The 17,500-nt window shown below is 41.1% G+C and overlaps 1 protein-coding gene across 1 annotated transcript in view; it reads right to left on the bottom strand.

Annotated features, from left to right (window-relative positions):
* Positions 1-17,500, bottom strand: part of LOC135220301 (glutamate receptor ionotropic, delta-2-like) — a 168,628-nt gene that overhangs the window by 151,058 nt on the left and 70 nt on the right. Inside the window, exon 1 of the mRNA XM_064257551.1 lies at positions 17,394-17,500. This exon is cut by the window's right edge and continues 70 nt beyond it. The gene's annotated coding sequence lies outside the window, so the exon portion shown is untranslated. The remainder of the gene's footprint in view (positions 1-17,393) is intronic.

Raw genomic sequence — 17,500 nt, 5'->3', positions numbered from 1 at the left:
GGGGGATGCGTACCAGACCCCCCCCGTGAATAGTTAGAATCCGCGAATGTTTGGAACCCCTATAAAAGCGCTAAAAACAGCCTATTTCGTTAGTTAAAACTTAAGAAAAACCACTAAAAATGTTCATACTTGGTTTTTGTAATAGTTTTATCACAAAAAGTGCATTTTATGATGAAATTGATCACAAAAACCAGGAATTTGTGGATATTTCTCATAGAAAAATACTGCGAATGCGCGAATTTTCCGCGAGTAATGCAGGGAAACATTCCCGAGAGAAATCTGCGAATGTTTGAGTCCGTGAATCCGGAGAATGCGAAGAATTATGGGGGGGTCCACTGTATATATATATATATTATCTATATAATAGTATATAATATAATATAGTATAATATACAATATATATACACACAGTAGTACCACGAGATACGAAAGCCAATGCGAAAAATTTTACTGCTCTACATACGAAAAGTTTTCAAGACACGAAAGGTTGTTGCTGTAAAGTCCCGAGATTCGCCCGGACCACCGAGAACAATTTTAAAACTCCCGCGCTGCCAACTGAGTAAACATCGCCACCATCCTCCCGCTCTCCCATTGGTTCCTGATGCTAGTCACCCCATAAGGTCCTACTCTCCTATTGGTCAGCACCTACCCCTTGTGCTTTAAGTATTCTATTGGTAAAAGGTTGCTGTAAATTGAAAAACTTATTCATGCAATACATTTAATAAAAAAACATTAGGTAAAGATAGAATAAAAAATAGAAATGAATGGTTATTATACTGTTTGGTAGTTTCAGTAGTTGAAGAGAGATAATGAAAATTTATGGCTTACTGTGTAAAGGTGATTGCTTGGCGATCGTTCGATACTCGTAAGTGCTGGATGTAAACAGACGTTTGGAAGCTTTTTTTGTTTGTTTATTATAGTTAATGGTTACTTAACCCTCTTACGGGCGATTGGACGTATTAAACGTCGAGTCAAAAAATGTCTCCCGTATGCGATTGGACGTATCATACGTCGGCTCAAAAAAAGTTTTTTTAAAAATTTCGCGGAAAAATACTTATAGGCCGTACCAGCCGAAAACTTTTGTATCACGCGCCTTGGGGGATGCTGGGAGTTCACGGATCAAGCGTTGTTTTGTTTACAATCGCTACGCAGGCGCGCAAGCGCGAATTTCTTTCTTATCGCACTAAAAAGTATCAGTGACACATCTCGGAAATTATTTCGTCACTTTGACATAATTATTGCACCATTTTAAATTATCCTTTACATGAAGTATTATATATGAAAATGTGCGCAATTTCATGCACATACAACTAAAAAATACTCATGATTGTAGCTTTTATCAGTTTTTTGAAATATTTTCATATAAATAACGATAAGTGCAAAAATTTCAACCTTCGGTCAACTTTGACTCTACAGAAATGGTCGAGAAACGCAATTGTAAGCTAAAACTCTTACATTATAGTAATATTCAATCATTTGCCTTCATTTTGCAACAAATTGGACGTCTCTAGCACAATATTTCGATTTATGGTGAATTTATGAAAAAACTTTTTCCTTACGTTCGTGCGATAACTCTTCCGATAAATTTTTTTCGTGCGATTGTCCTAATGTTTGCACCCTTTTAAATTTGCCGTTACATAAAGTTTTATATATGGAAATGTGCGAAATTTCATGCACAATACAACAAAAAACAACCCATGGTTGTAGCTTTTATCAGTTTTGAAATATTTTTATATAAAAACGTTAGTGCAAAAATTTCAACTTTCGGTCAACTTTGACTCTACCGAAATGGTCGTAAAAACGCAATTGTAAGCTAAAAATCTTCTATTTCTAGTAATATTCAATCATTTACCTTCATTTTGCAACGACTTGGAAGTCTCTAGCACAATATTTCGATTTATGGTAAATTATGAAAAAAAAAAAACATTACGTTCGCGCGGTAACTTCCGAAAAAATCAGAATTTTTTTGTGCGATTGTCGAAATGTTTGCACCATTTTAAAATTAGCTGTTACATAAAGTTTTATATATGAAAATGTGCGTAATTTCATGTAGAATACAACTAAAAAAAAAATGATGGAGGTTGTAGCTTTTCTCTTTTTTCGAAATATTTGCATATAAATCACGATAAATAGAAAAAAAACCACGTTCGGTCAAATTTGACTCTACCGAAATAGTTGAAAAACGCAATTGTAAGCTAAAACTCTTACGGCCTAGTAATATTCTGTCATTTTTCTTCTTCATTTTGAAACAAATTTGAAGTCTCTAAAACAATATTGTGATGGTGAATTTTGAAAAATAGATTTACCTTCACTCCGCGCACCGATTCGCGGCCGCAAGTCTCCGAAAATACGTACATGGCATTATCCTAATATTTGCTCCTTTTCATATTAGCCTTTTTATAGAGTTTCATATATCAAAATGTGCGCAAATTCATGAAGAATACATAAAAAATAATTGAAGGTTGTAGCTTTTTCCATCTTCGAAATATGTCCATATAAAAAATATATATATTAAAATTTCGACATTCGGTCAAATTTAACTCGTCCGAAATGGTCGAAATCTGCAATTCTAATCTAAAACTCTTACAAGTATCGTAATATTCAATCATTTGTCTTAATTTTGAAACAAATTGGAAGTCTCTAGAACATTATTTAGAATTACGGTGAATTTTTACTTTTTTGAAAATAACATTTTTTACGTCCGCTCGTTACGAATTCGTACATCATTTTGTGATAATATTTTTCCGGTGTTGCTTTTATTGTTTTACAATGTATTATATATCAAAATGATCGCAATTTAGTGTAAAAATACAACGCAAAAAAAAGTAACTGGTTAGCTTTGACCGTTTTCTGCACAGCGTGATTTGAATACAATTATGTATGAATTTTTTTTTTTTCGCCTACCATATATCGCATTATTTACATATGATAATGATATTAATTTTTCATTTCTGATGGTTGCATTCTAAACTTCAGGCAATGACAAAAAAGGAGCCAAAAATGAACTCTTAATCTTCAAAAGTACGCGCGCTATAATTTTTTGAAATTATTTTTTCCACTTCCGCGCTCACTCCAAACCAGGCCCGGCATACGGGAGACGTTTTGATTTTTAGGGCTCCGGCGTAAGAGGGTTAATAATTATTTTAAATGAGTACATGCAATACGTACATTTAATAAAAAAATTGTGAATTAGATATCATAAAATAAAAAATAAATCAGACTGCCAACAAATACGTATTTTTTAGAATTCTTCTTCTGTTTTATTATTACGATACGTATACGTATGTTTCATTATAGCTGTCAGTAACTCGGTATCTCCATTCGGTAAAGATAGAATAAAGAATAGAAATGAATGGTTATTATACTGTTTGGTAGTTTCATTAGTGAAGAGAGATACTAATGACAATTTATGGCTTACTGTGTGCTAGGAAAAATGATTGCTTGGCGCTCGTTTGATACTCGTAAGACGGGTAAGAGCTGAATGTAAACAATCGATTGGAAGGTTTGTTTTTTGTTTGTTTGTGTATTATAGTTAATGATTAATTAATAATTATTTGAAATGAGTACATACTGATTATTTATACATTTTATTGGCATATTCTAAGCTTTTAGCTCTTAGGTTAAGATGTCAGAATCATAGACTAGGCTACAGTAGCAACCGCTAACATATGCTAGGCTTATTGCTAAGGGACATATGCTAAAGTCCTAATATATGCAGTAAAAATGGGGTCGAACATTACATGCAGTTGAATATTACTCAAGTAGGTACAGTATTTTGCCTTTTTGGAGTCATATTTCTTCCGTGGGATCGGCGTCGTAATCCTAGAACATGTGTTTTAGGCCTGGAAATATAATTTACTGGGGTGTTTTTGGAGGACTTGGAACGGATTAGCCATTTTACATGTAAAATGTGTTCCAAGATACGAAAAACTCATGATACGAAGGCCGTCTCGGAACGGATTAATTTCGTATCTTGAGGTACCACCATATATACTATATATATATCTACAGCGATTTGGGGGTGGGGCTGAAAAGGGCAGAGCAAAACTAGCGAATTCACCGTCCCTCTAGATGGCTCTCAACGGCGCTTGCTGAGTTCCATAACACACCTGAGTGTTCTCAGACAATCATGAGAACAGACGCCTCCAACACGTGCAAGAATTCCTCCTTGCTGCAGACCTACTCGAAGATGATGCATTTTCCTTTCCTTTAATATATATTTCTTTGCTATAGAGCAATTACCATGACACCCCCTCATTGCAATAGCTGATGTTATTAGTGGGGCAGTCTCGCAGCCCAACTCCTCTCGGACAATGAAGCCAGCCACTATACCAATCCCACCCAGGGAGGAGAATATACCAGAACTGGAAGAATGGCTGTTACATCACTTCTCACTCATGACCTTTACCTATGGTGACAAGCAAGCAACACCACATACATTTAATGTCTGATGATGTACCTTCTGCCTGTCCCATGCCGGCAGTAATCCTTAAGCTCTGGGAAGAGGAGGTCAAGGCCCAGCTTGACGAAGACGTTCAGAAGGGCGTGATAGAACTAGTCCCAGCAGGGGATGCAAAGGAGTGGTGTGGTGTGCAACGATGGTAGTGGTAGTCCAGAAGACAGGCCAACCTCACTGCATGGTAGACTTCCAGTGCCTCAATGCCTACTGTCTTCATGAGACTCATCATACACTGGCACCCTTAACATAATTTCAAGCATCCCCATACACACATATATGACTACAACAGACACCCATTGGAGTTTCCATCAAGTGGAGTTGGACGAGGATAGCCACCCTCTTACAACCTTCATAACCCACATGGAGGCGGTATCGTTATCGTAGAACACCCTCGGGTCAGTACACAGTCAAACTCAGCGCGAGCAACAGGCTCTCAAAAAGGAACAGACACCGAGTGTCATCGCTCCGCCCCCTAGCACACCTGTGTCCCAGCCTAGCCCCTTCACCAGCCTTACGCTCTTAGAGCCAGTAGGCTAACACACTCTAAGCAGGAGTCCAGTGTTGTTAGTAGGCTCAAAAGAACTGCCAGTAAACCTAAGTAACTCAAAAACTTCATGTGTTACTATTATTATTCATTGTTTACACATTATATATATATACCCTATATAATTGCGCAATTGTATCCGGAAAAAATATAATTCTTTTTGGTATAGTATGTTATTTATATAAGTGTATTTCACTTAAATTATGTTGAAAGGTTAGTTACTTCTTCTTTTTTCTCTTTTCCATAATCATAGGAGGAAACAATGCCTTGGATCCATCATACTCAGGTGGATCAGCCTTATTCATTCAATATTTAATTGGTGAAACAAGGAAACAAGAATACAATTACATCTTTAAGCATACATTCTAAAAAATTTATGTTTCATCAACATAATGTGATATTTGAAAGCGCCATACGAACTAAAATAAGCATGTGAAGTCTTCGTAAAATATGTTTTTAAGGCAGTTGTTACATCCGATATGGTGTCATCCACCTTTGGTCCCTTTCGTAACCGGCATGGGACTCACGTCCTTCCCAGTCTTCCCAGCACTCATTTGAACAATGTTAGTGTATATATGTGACGTTTATTGATCTTACTCAAGATTGCAGTTGTAATCAGCACAATAAAACAACATTTTGTTGCCTATATTAGTAAAACTATGAAACCTTTTATTCCCGGGGTCATGGTTTGAACTGAAATTCATTTTAACCTTATAATCGGTGTTTATCCTTACTGCCATCACAACTGAAACTCCCCAGTGCTTATTTGATTGTAATTATACACATTTTGGTCTTAATTCACTTCAAATTGCACTTGAACTACGTTGAGAGTTTGTTGATAGCAAAGTCGGTCCCTGGTTCCTGAGCGCTCACTCCATGAACTCTGTTGTGGGCACACTACGCTGTTTTTGAGGTGCAAAGCTTTATTCCCTTGCTTGTTTACTTTACTCATTATTTAGTTCAACTTTACTTTATGCCACTTCAAAATGTTTATAAATCAACCCCGAAAAATTAGATATTTCTAAATTAGATATGCATAACCCAATATTTCCAGCCTTGTCATACACCTGGCAGCCAAAAACCATCGCCAAGCAGATGACAGATTAGTTAATTGTTTAATAAAAATATATATATATTTTTTTGCTAGCACTTTTCATTAAATCTATATTACCATTTTGACTTTTTTATCTTTAATAACTGTATGCCAGAAATAAATGTAACCTTTAATCTTGCATACTAGGAATGGCAAAATGTCATCGTTGCCAATTTAGTGGAGTTTCACACATACGCCAATACATTTACAAACTGTTTCTATGAATTCTAGTTATCATAGTAATGCAATAATGATAAAATTGCTCTAATATCTATATATACTACAAATAGATACACTAATTTCACTTATTTCCCCAATTTTGTGTAAGTCTTATACCCAGTTTGGAGGGTAAACACATACCAATTGGCAACACTGATAAACAATGGAGAGCGCAAACAACACCGTAGATACGGTTCACAGCAAAACTGTTGATATTTGAGTCAGGGATCCAGTTACTTTTTCAACAACAAACATTTTCAAATTAATTATCATGAATATGTAATACATTTATGCAATTCATGACCTTATACTGATGTTTAACTATTTATTTAAATAATAGGGTAAAAAACCGCATGGTACAGGAGTGGACCATGTACGATCAACGTGAACAACCCAAAAAAAAGTACATTATAACGTGTCCTGACATCGGAGATGGGCATCAGTCGCGACTTGTTGTTGGTGAGAAACGGAGCTAAAGACCTCTACTCTCCTTTCAAAGTAAGTATTTTCTCCAAAGTTAGAAATTAAGGCCAAATTTTAAGATTTAAACAGAGGGTAGTGAAATGGCGGTACACGGCAGTCCAAATCTCACCAAAATGCGTTCAACATTTTTACTTACAACTTGAAATAGTATTTAGAAGATTGACGCCATCTCGATGTTTACGGAGTCGCTTGTGTCAGTAAACTAACCATTTCCTGTGATAAATCCGCACACCACTTGTACCCACAGATGCTGGGGCACTTTCATCACAACAATCGGAAAACGGTCCCTCACCGGCTTGTTTGTTAGTAAACAACTGTTTTGGTAGAAGACGACGACGAAGCGTGCACTTCGATAATTTTTTAAATAAATAGTAAAACATCAATATTTTATATATTTATGATGATTAATTTGAAAATATTCATTATTGAAAAAGTAACTAGATTCTGACTCAAATTTAAGTAATTTAGAACGTTCTTTTAAGTCCTGTATTATGACGTCACGACATCTTGACTTTCGTACCTATTGTAAATAATTGCTTTACTCAACTTTCTTGCAGAACAGTTTACCAGTAATTCATGCAGATTATCAGCTCTTCATGTAATTGTTATAATTGTAATGCGCATATATATCTTTATTATTTACTTTTTGGATATATGAAGATGTTTTACTGCCGGATTATCGCCGTAGTGTGACGCGATCGTTTTCGGTCCCTGGGCCTCTGTTTTCGCACCATAAGAAATTATGGGACCAAATTTGCAATGACCAGAAAGTCGTTAAAAGAGGAAAGTTAGCATTGAGGGGCATATGTTTTGATTGAGAAAAATACAAATTTATTCAATAGCTAGCTTGTAAAAAATACTTGATTACAAAAAACTTGATTGACAACTAAGCAGCATACCTACTATGGGTTTCAGAGAAAGTGCAAGCACGTTTTTGGGCAATACCTATTTCTGTAACGAACACTCGTATCAGAACGAGATTTTACTATAGTGCATTACACCCAGTGCCGTAATTTATAAGGGTATTGTGAATCACTAATCATAAAGAATAACGACACTTGTCCTTATACCAAGAGACAAAAACTCCATTATCCAGAAATGGATACGAACATGCGTAAAAAGCTCCACTTACCCTCTCCCCCCCCCCTCTCCACTGCCACCCCTGTCCTTCTTCCTTCGCCTTCCTTTCTCTCTCTCTCTGTTGCCATTCGGTATGTGTTCACCCTCCAAACTGGGTATAAGGCTACACACAATACGTTGAAATTGGTGAAATTAGGCTATGTATTGGAAGTATATATACATAAATATTAAAGCAATTTTATCATTATTGCATTACTATGACAACTAGAATTCATGGAAACAGTTTATAATAATGAATCGGCGTATGTGTGAAGCCTCCACTAATGTGGCAACGATGATTTTGCCATTCTTAGCATGCAAACATTAAAGATTACATTTATTTCTGGCATACGGTTATTAAAGAAATTCAGAATACTAATATAGACTGAAATCAATGAAAAGTGCTAGCATAAACAAAAAAGCAAAAAAAAATATTTAATCCACGTATCCGTAGTCGTTCCTCTATGGTTTTCGGCAGCCAGATGTACGAAAACGTTAGAAAATGATAGTTATTTTACAATAAAGTTTTGTACATACTTACCTGGCAGACATATACTTAGCTTACGTCTCTGACGTCACGACAGAATTCAAAACTCGCGGCAAATGCGACAGGTAGGTCAGGTGATCTACCTTACCCGCCGCTGGGAAGCGGGTGTAAGAACCAACGTACCTTTCTTGCCAGATTTTTTCTCTCTTATACCTGTCTCCTGAGGGGAGGCTGGGCGGGCCATCAATCGTATAGTCTGCTCAGGTAAGTATGTACAAAACTTTATTTGGAAAATAACAATATCATTTTTTTGTACATGAACTTTCCTATCAGACATATACTTAGCTGATTGACACCCTTGGTGGAGGGTACAAGACAGAAAATAACAAAGAAAAGGTAAACAACACCTGTTGTAGGATAAAAATAACCTTGGTTCTTACCTGTTTAGGCTGAAGACTTCATAGGTACTGTCTATTAGTCTGCATAGCCATAAGAGCTACAGCGAGGGCGTGACCTACAGCTGAAAAGACTCTTTGGGTCTACTAACGGGACTTGATATCCGCTTACTTAGTAGAATCCAAGTTGGATCATGTCAATGGGGGTTCGCCCTCTTCTATGACAGAACCTGTCCACTACCAACGCAGGGAGCTTCAAACCAAATCCGATCACCTAACCAAACTAAAGTTATTAGTATTACGAAACGAAAAAAAGATGCCTACCTGCATCATTTTTCATACAACCATATGAACTCAATTACCAAAAACAAAGGAAAAAACTACTAAGGATATGTTCCAGCTCCCTGCCCCAGCACCGAATCCGCCGATACGTACGGGCCTAATGCGAAGCACTCGTCATACGTAATACTGACGTCTTTAAGGTAGTGGTTGGCGAATACTGAATTACATCTCCAGAATGTAGTTTTCATCAGATTCTGAAGAGACATATTCTTATTAAAGGCCAAGGAAGTAGCAATGGCTCTCACTTCATGAGCCTTGAATTTTAGGAGCTTGAAATGTTCTTCATTACAAGATCTATGTGCTTCTTTCACTAGACTTCTAATGAAGAAAGACAGCGCATTTTTCGACAATGGTCTGCTGGGGTCCTTTACAGAGCACCATAGTCTGTCCTCAATGCCCTTAAGGGTTTTCTTCTTCTGAAGGTAGTATTTTAAACTCCTAACAGGGCAAAGAGTTCTTTCGGGTTCTTCCCCTACTAGGGCAGATAATCCACGAACCTCAAAGCTCCTTGGCCAAGGATTTGAGGGGTTCTCATTCTTTGCTAAAAACGAAGGAAGGAAGGAACAAATCACGGAATCTCCTTTGAAACCTACCCTTCCTTCTAGGGCATGAATCTCACTAACCCTTTTAGCGGATGCTAGAGCCATGAGAAACAGAGCTTTCCTCGTAAGATCTTTGAAGGAGGCTAACTGTGGTGGCTCAAAACTAGAGGACCTCAGGAAACGAAGAACCACGTCCAGATTCCAACTTCGAACTTCGTTCGAAGTTTTCTTGGCAGTTTCGAAAGATCTTAATAGATTATGCAGATCTTTGTTATTCGAAAGATCTAGGTTCCTATGTCTGAACACTGCAGCCAGCATGCTCCGGTAGCCTTTGATGGTAGATACTGCCAAACCGCATTTTTCTCTGAGGAAAACTAGGAAATCTGCGATCTGAGTCACAGAGGTACTGGAAGAGGAAAACTTCTGGTTCCTGCACCACCGGCGAAAGACGTCCCACTTCGACTGGTAGACTTTAAGGGTCGAAGGTCTTCTAGCTGAGGCGATAGCCTTAGCAGCTTTTGTCGAAAACCCCTTCGCTCTGACAAGACTTTTGACAGTCGAAAGCCAGTCAGATTGAGAGCGGGGAGGTTTCTGTGATACCTGTCGAAGTGGGGTTGTCTGAGCAAATCTTGTCTTTGTGGAAGTGCTCTTGGAAAGTCCACCAACCATTCCAGTACCTCTGTGAACCAATCTTGGGCGGGCCAGAACGGAGCTACAAGCGTCATTCTTGTCATCTCCGAGATAGCAAATTTTCTTGAGGGGTTTTGTCCCCCCCAGTACTTTGAAGGGTGGGGGGAAAGGCGTAGACATCTAGACCTGTCCAATCTAGGAGAAACGCATCCACTGATACTGCTCCTGGGTCTGAGATCGGGGAGCAGTAAAGTTCTATCCTTGCATTCCTTGCTGTTGCAAAGAGGTCGATGTGAGGCCTGCCCCATCTTCTCCACAGGTCTTGGCATACTTCTGAGTGGAGGGTCCACTCGGAAGGCAGGAGTTGATTCTTCCTGCTCAGGAGATCGGCCCTGACGTTCCTTTCTCCCTGTACGAATCTGGTGAGAAGACTGATCTTCCTTGTTTGAGACCACAGCAGAAGACCCCTTGCTGTTTCGTACAGGGAGAAGGAGTGTCCCCCCCCTGTTTTTTGATGTACGCCAAGGCTGTGGTGTTGTCCGAATTGACCTGAACTACTGCATTTCGGAAGTGGGGCTCGAAGGCTTTCAATGCCATCCAGACTGCCATCATCTCTTTCTTGTTGATGTGCCAGGACACCTGGTCCCCCTTCCAGGTGCCTGACACTTCTCGTCCCGAGCGTCGCTCCCCAACCTGCTTCCGACGCGTTGGAAAACAACACATGGTTGGGGTTCGGCATGTAAAGAGACATTCCTTCCACAAAACGGAGTGGGTTGTTCCACCACCGAAGGTCCCTCTTGATTCCCCTTGAGATCTTGAAGGACACCTCCAGTTCTGGTATAGGAAGAACTGTAGAGGCCTGAGATGCAACCTTCCTAGAGAAACGAATTGCTCCAACGAGGAGAGTGTCCCCAGCAGACTCATCCACTCCCTCGCTGAGCATGCATCTTTCTCTAGGAAGGTCGTTAGTTTCTCGTAGCAACGAGCTATCCTCTCTGGCGACGGAAAAGCCCGAAAAGCCAGAGAAACTATCCGAATCCCCAGATAGATCCGCTCTTGACTGGGGATTAATTGAGACTTCTGGAAGTTCACCAGAAGTCCCAGAGAACTTGCCAATGTAAGGGTCTTTTGAAGGTCCTCCAGACATCTTTCTTGAGACTCTGCTCTGATTAGCCAGTCGTCGAGATAAAGCAACACCCTCACTCCCTCCAAATGTAGCCACTGCGCCACGTTTTTCATTAACCCCGTGAAAACTTGGGGTGCAGTCGACAGGCCGAAGAACAAGGCCTTGAATTGGAAGATGTTTCCTCCCATCATGAATCGCAAATACTTCCGTGAAGAAGGATGGATCGGCACATGAAAGTAAGCGTCCTCAAGTCCCCTGGACGAAGAGCCGCTAACACTGAGGAAGTCGTCTCCATGGCGAACTTCCTCTTTTCCACAAAGATGTTCAGGGCGCTTACATCCAAAACCGGTCTCCATCCTCCTGAGTTCTTCGGAACTAGGAATAGCCTGTTGTAAAAACCCGCCGAGTGGGGATCTTCCACTAGTTCTATAGCCTCCTTCTCTAGCATCAGATCTACTGCTAGAGAAAGGGCTTGATTCATAATGGGGTCCTTGTACCTGGCCACCAACTCCCTCGGAGTCGTCGTCAATGGTGGCCTTGACGAGAAGGGAATGAGATATCCTTTGCTGACAATCGATAGGGACCAATTGTCTGCCCCTTTGTGGGCCCAGACGTCGGCAAATTTCAGTAGTCTGGCACCCACTGATGTCTGGAGTCCTTGATCGCTATTTCTTGCCTCTGATTGACCTAGAGAAGGTTTTACCTCTCTTAAAAGGTCCTAGATCCTCTGGTTGAAGAAACTCTGGCAGTGGGTCCTCCTCGAAAGGGCTCCTGCCTCAGAGGAGTCTCTTTCTTGGTCTTGGGTTGGAAGACAGAGCGAGGGTTTCCTGGCCGACTGGGCTAACATGTCCTGAGTAGCCTTGGCTGAAAGGGCACTCGAGACATCCTGAATGATTTTTCTTGGGGTTGAAAAGCAGAGGAGAGAGCTGAGCATAAAGAAGTGAGGCCCTTTGTGCATGCGAAACTGCCTTCGTGAGAAACGAAACAGTAAACCGACCGCTTCTTTATCACTCCGGCTCCAAACAGTGAAGAGACTTCACTCGAGCCGTCTCTCACTGCTTTGTCCATGCAAGTGAGGACGCAATTAAGATCTTCAGGAGAGGGAATCCGGGGTCTGGGTCTTCTTAGCCAGAACTCCTAAAGACCAGTCAAGGAAGTTGAAAACTTCCAGGACTCGGAACATTCCCTTCAGTAGTGGTCAAGTTCGTCATCCCCCACGTAGTCTTGGCAGACAGGAGGGCAGATCGACGAGCGGAATCCACCAGTGAAGAGAAGTCCGCGTCAGCAGAAGAAGGGAGAGCGAGGCCTAAAGGTTCCCCTGATTTGTACCAGAATCCTAATCTGCCAGTCAGTTAGACGGAGGGAAAGAGAAAACAGTCTTCCCTTTCTCTTCCTTAGCAAGGAGCCATTCCCCAAAACCTCTAAGTGCCTTCTTCATTGAAATAGTCGGTTTCATCCTTACACAAGATGAAACCTTCGAAGTCTTCGAAGTGGAGAACAAAGAAAGAGGAGAAGGAGGAGCCACAGGAGAAAGGATATCTCCAAACTCTTGAAGGAGCAAATCTGTTAACCTCTTATACGAGGAAACAGAGGAGTCTTTTGGTCCTTCTTCTTCCGAGGGATCCTGTTCTTCGTCATCAGAAGAGCCCTCATGATCCTTAGAGGCGCGGCTACCTTTAGAAAAGTCTCTAGAAGAGTGAGGTTTGACTCTTGGAGACAAAACTTCTGGAACTTGCCTACTCACAAAATCCTTCTTGTCTTGAGGAGGGCGTTTCCCAGATTCTTGGAGCCTAACAGGAGTAAGGCGGCTGTCAGGAGCAGAGCGCCTGTTTGAAGAAAAACTTCTATCAGGCTCTTGGCGCCTATCCAAAGGAGAGCGGCTACCAGGCGAACAGCGCCTGCCATGAGAGAAGCGGCTACCAGGCTCTTGGCGCCTGAAACGAGAGAGGCTCTCTGGCGACGAGCGCCTACTGGGAGAGCGCCTACCAGGGGAGAAGCGTCTGCCATGATCTCGGCGCCTGACTCGAGGAGAGTGAAAGTCAGGTGAAGAGCGCCTGGCAGGAGAAACGCGCCTAACAGGCTCTTGACGCCTGTCCAGCGAAGAGCGCCTGTCCGATTTAGGGCGCTTGTCAACAGGAGAGTGGAGGCGAGACGAGGAGCGGCTACGAGGCGAGTAGCGCCTACTAGGCTCTTGGTGCTTATCAAGGGGAGCGATCCTGTCTCGAGAAGAGCGTCTGTAGGGCGAAGATCTCCTACGAGAAGCCTGCTCCTTGTCCGAAGGAGAAACAAAGACATCCTGTCTGTCAGGCGAATGGCGCTTGGACGCAGATGGGATCTTGTCCGAAGCAGAAAGTCTCCTGCGAGACTCCGAACGCACAGGCGAGCGGGCCGCTTCCGTCGAATAGCGAGAGTCAGGAGAGGGGAGCCTGGACTTCTTTACAGGAAGCGAGACGTCCTTCCTACGACGAGAACGACACGCAGAGAGAGCCAGCCAGAGCCAAAATCTGCGCCTGAAGGTTAGCCAACACCCTTGCAGGAGAATTCACAAACTCTTGAACAGGTGACGAGGCTCGATCTCTGCTCGGGGAACGATACTCCAGAGATCTCTTACGTTTCTTCGATCCACCTCAGGCTCTTCCGAAAAAACTTCAGGGCTGGATGGAAGGGCGCAGGGAGCGTTCCAGGCTCTCTTCGAAGGGCGCAAGGCTTCCGAAGAGCTCCATCCTCGTTTAGGAGAAGGCGAAGGCGAAGACGAGAAGCATTGGCGAAAGATTTCTCTCTTGGAGCGATCCAAGGTAGCCTGGGAACGATCAACAGGAGCTACCGAGGGGACGCCTGACCGGTGGGGATGCTCCCTAACCTTCCTGCGGCTTTCGACTTTCCTCCTCCGCTGGGACTGGGAGTCTGGAAGAGGTCTAGGCCTGGAAGCATTAGGGAGCCGATCAGACGCACCCTCCACTGCACTGGGATCACTGCACAAATCACTATTGGAATCACTCTTACCTTCTAAATGTTTAATTTTCATCTCCATACTGCGAATGGTGGCTTTCATGGAGGCCACTTCCGAAGGCGCATCTTCGGCTTCGGTGCAGGGAGCAGGAGCTGAAACTGACAGAGGAGCTACTTCTAAAATAGGATTATCTATATCCAACTCGCTAATACGAGATCTACTACTGCTTCTAGAAGAAGCTTTCCTAACTTTATCCTTTTCAAGCTTCCTCAAGTAGGAAGACAAAGACTTCCATTCATCCTCATTCAGCTTTTCACATTCATTACAAGGATTATTAAAGGTGCATTCATTCCCTCTACACTTCAAACATACTGTGTGAGGGTCTACCGCAGCTTTCGGTAGCCTCACCTTACACTCAGTCATACAACAAACTCTAAACATAGCAGTTTTCTTAGTATCAACATCAGACATCATGAATCCAAAGAAAAATCCAAAGAAAAGTCAAATAACGGTCCACAAATCGCGAATGCCAGGCCAAAAGATCGGGTACTTCACCACAAGTCCGTAGAAACAATCCAGGGCGAAAATGAGAAAAGAATCCAACTGTCAAGAGGTACCGACAACAGGTGTGGTCGACACCGACGACAGAAAAAATCTGGCAACAAAGGTACGTTGGTTCTTACACCCGCTTCCCAGCGGCGGGTAAGGTAGATCACCTGACCTACCTGTCGCATTTGCCGCGAGTTTTGAATTCTGTCGTGACGTCAGAGACGTAAGCTAAGTATATGTCTGACAGGAAAGTTCATGTACAAAACATTTGATTATATCAACTTTAGAAATATCTGTAATTTTTTGGGGTAATTTGGTTGCAAAAAAGGGATAATATACATGAATTAAATTAAAACTTTTAAATAACAAAGTAAAGTTGAACTAAATAACGAGTAAAGTAAACAATTTAGGGAATAAAACTTTGCAGTTTCGTCGTCTGCTGTTCGTAACTGTGTTTGTGGCGCGCACGCTTAGGAACCAGGAACAGCAACTTGTTTAAAGTGCAATGTGGAGTGAATTGAGACCAAAATGTGTATAATAACAATCAAATAAGCACTGTGGAGTTTCAGTTGTGATGGCAGTAAGGATAAAAACCATCGATTACTAGGTAAAAATTAATTCAGTTCAAACCATGACCCTGGGAATAAAAAGTTTCATACTTTCAGTAATATGGGCAACAAAATGTTGTTTTATTGTGCTGATTACAACTGCAATCTTGAGTAAGATCAATAAACGTTACATATATACGCTAACATTGTTCAAATGATTGCTGGGAAGGCCGGGAAAGATGATTGTCGTCACTGATCAGAACCTGTACATCCACACGGTAGCCGCCATATTGGATTTCAAAACTGCCTTGAAAACATATTTTACGAAGAGCGTCACATGCTTATTTTAGTACGTATGAGGCATTCATATATCACATTATGTTGACGAAACTTCAATCTTTTGAATGGTATGCTTGGAGTTGTAATTGTATTCTTGTTTCACAATTTAAATATCGAATGAATAAGACCTGTCCACCGTGATAAGGGTTGGTAGTCGCTGGTGTTTCCCCCAAATCTAATGCACACTTCTTCCTTCTACCAAAAAATCATGAGTTTCCTGGATCAGAGACGGATGATGTCATTGTTTACGATTGTTGTGAAGAAAGTGCCCCAGTGTCCATGGGTACAAGTGGTGTACGGATTTAGCACATTGAATGGAAAGTTTATTGACACAAGGGACTCCACAAACATATAGATGGCGTCAATCTTCTACATTTTTGGTGTTTTAAGAAAAATTTTGAAAGCATCATGGAGGTATGTTTGCACTGTGCATGGCTACTTTCATTAACCTCTGTTAAATTTTAAAATATGACTTTAATTTCTAACTTTGGAGAAAATACTTAGTACATTGAATGGTGCCCATCTCCAGTGTAAAGACATGTTAAAGTACTTTTCAGAGGGTGGATCCGCACGCAGCCATAAGTGGATCAACTTGTCCTGTCGGTTGTTTCCCCAAGCGACATTTGCTCCTTTAATTTTTGCTATATATAATGGGGGGGGGGGGGGTGCGGGGGGGGGGGGGATGTATGAGGTTTCTCAAATGTGCTGCTGACTAATAAGGAGTTGCAAACTGCAACATGGTTGTGAGTCAGTCGGTTCTCTGGCCCAACACATACAATTAGGTAGCCTCTGTCACTATAGTTAAACATGGCCCACAAATTGTAGCGAGTACCCCTGAGTAAGCCTATGCATGTTTAACTGCTGCTAATACTAGCCTATATCTCCTAGGTGTAGTATATAGCCTAGTACTGGGCTATACCTAGGTAATACTATAAATTCAAGCCGTGGCCTAGGTTAGTAAAACTAATAAAAAAAAATAATTCTTAGCTGTTAATGAAATCTGATGATTAATGATTGTGGTGACGGTTAGGTTTGGTTGAATGGAAATCTCAGACTTCTGTAGTACTAGGATCTTTTATCCTTATTTTTACAGCTGCTTGCATTCAGTTGCATTTCTTGACTGGACAAGCATCTTAATTCTGACATGTTCCCTGCAATGCAATACTAACGTTATTCAGGATGGTAGCTATTCTTCTACCTGAAGGGATTCAGACCTTATCGTAGGCTATTTTGTACTCTAGCCTAACCTAACTGATACACAGCACCCAACATCGTCGTTAGGCATTCAAAATAAGAGCGTCACTTTACAATGATACCTATGACCTTTTCTTGAACTATTTCTCTAGACACTGATTACTACCTACTAATTCTACATAGATTTGCAGCAACGTATGTGTTTAGGTATTAAGTGTTGGCACTTTTCTTAATATCAGCTTAGTACTAGCCTTGGTAACTACCTTATTAGCTACAACAATTCTTGGATCTTTGCTATTACAGTATGGTAGCAATACGAAAAGCTGTTAAATGTTATGAAAATGTGTACAATATCAATAAAGACATATGCATACCTTCAAACTGATAAGTAGTGCAAGGCAGACTTAAAGAAAACAACGAAACACGAAACGCGATCCTGGAAGAATTCACAATCGAAATGAACCTTTTGGTCCTACTACTA

The sequence above is a fragment of the Macrobrachium nipponense genome, chromosome 1 (genome assembly GCF_015104395.2).
Source record: "Macrobrachium nipponense isolate FS-2020 chromosome 1, ASM1510439v2, whole genome shotgun sequence".
NCBI lineage: Eukaryota > Metazoa > Arthropoda > Malacostraca > Decapoda > Palaemonidae > Macrobrachium > Macrobrachium nipponense.
Note: the sequence above shows the minus strand (reverse complement) of the source record. Positions and strands in the feature narration are given on the sequence as shown.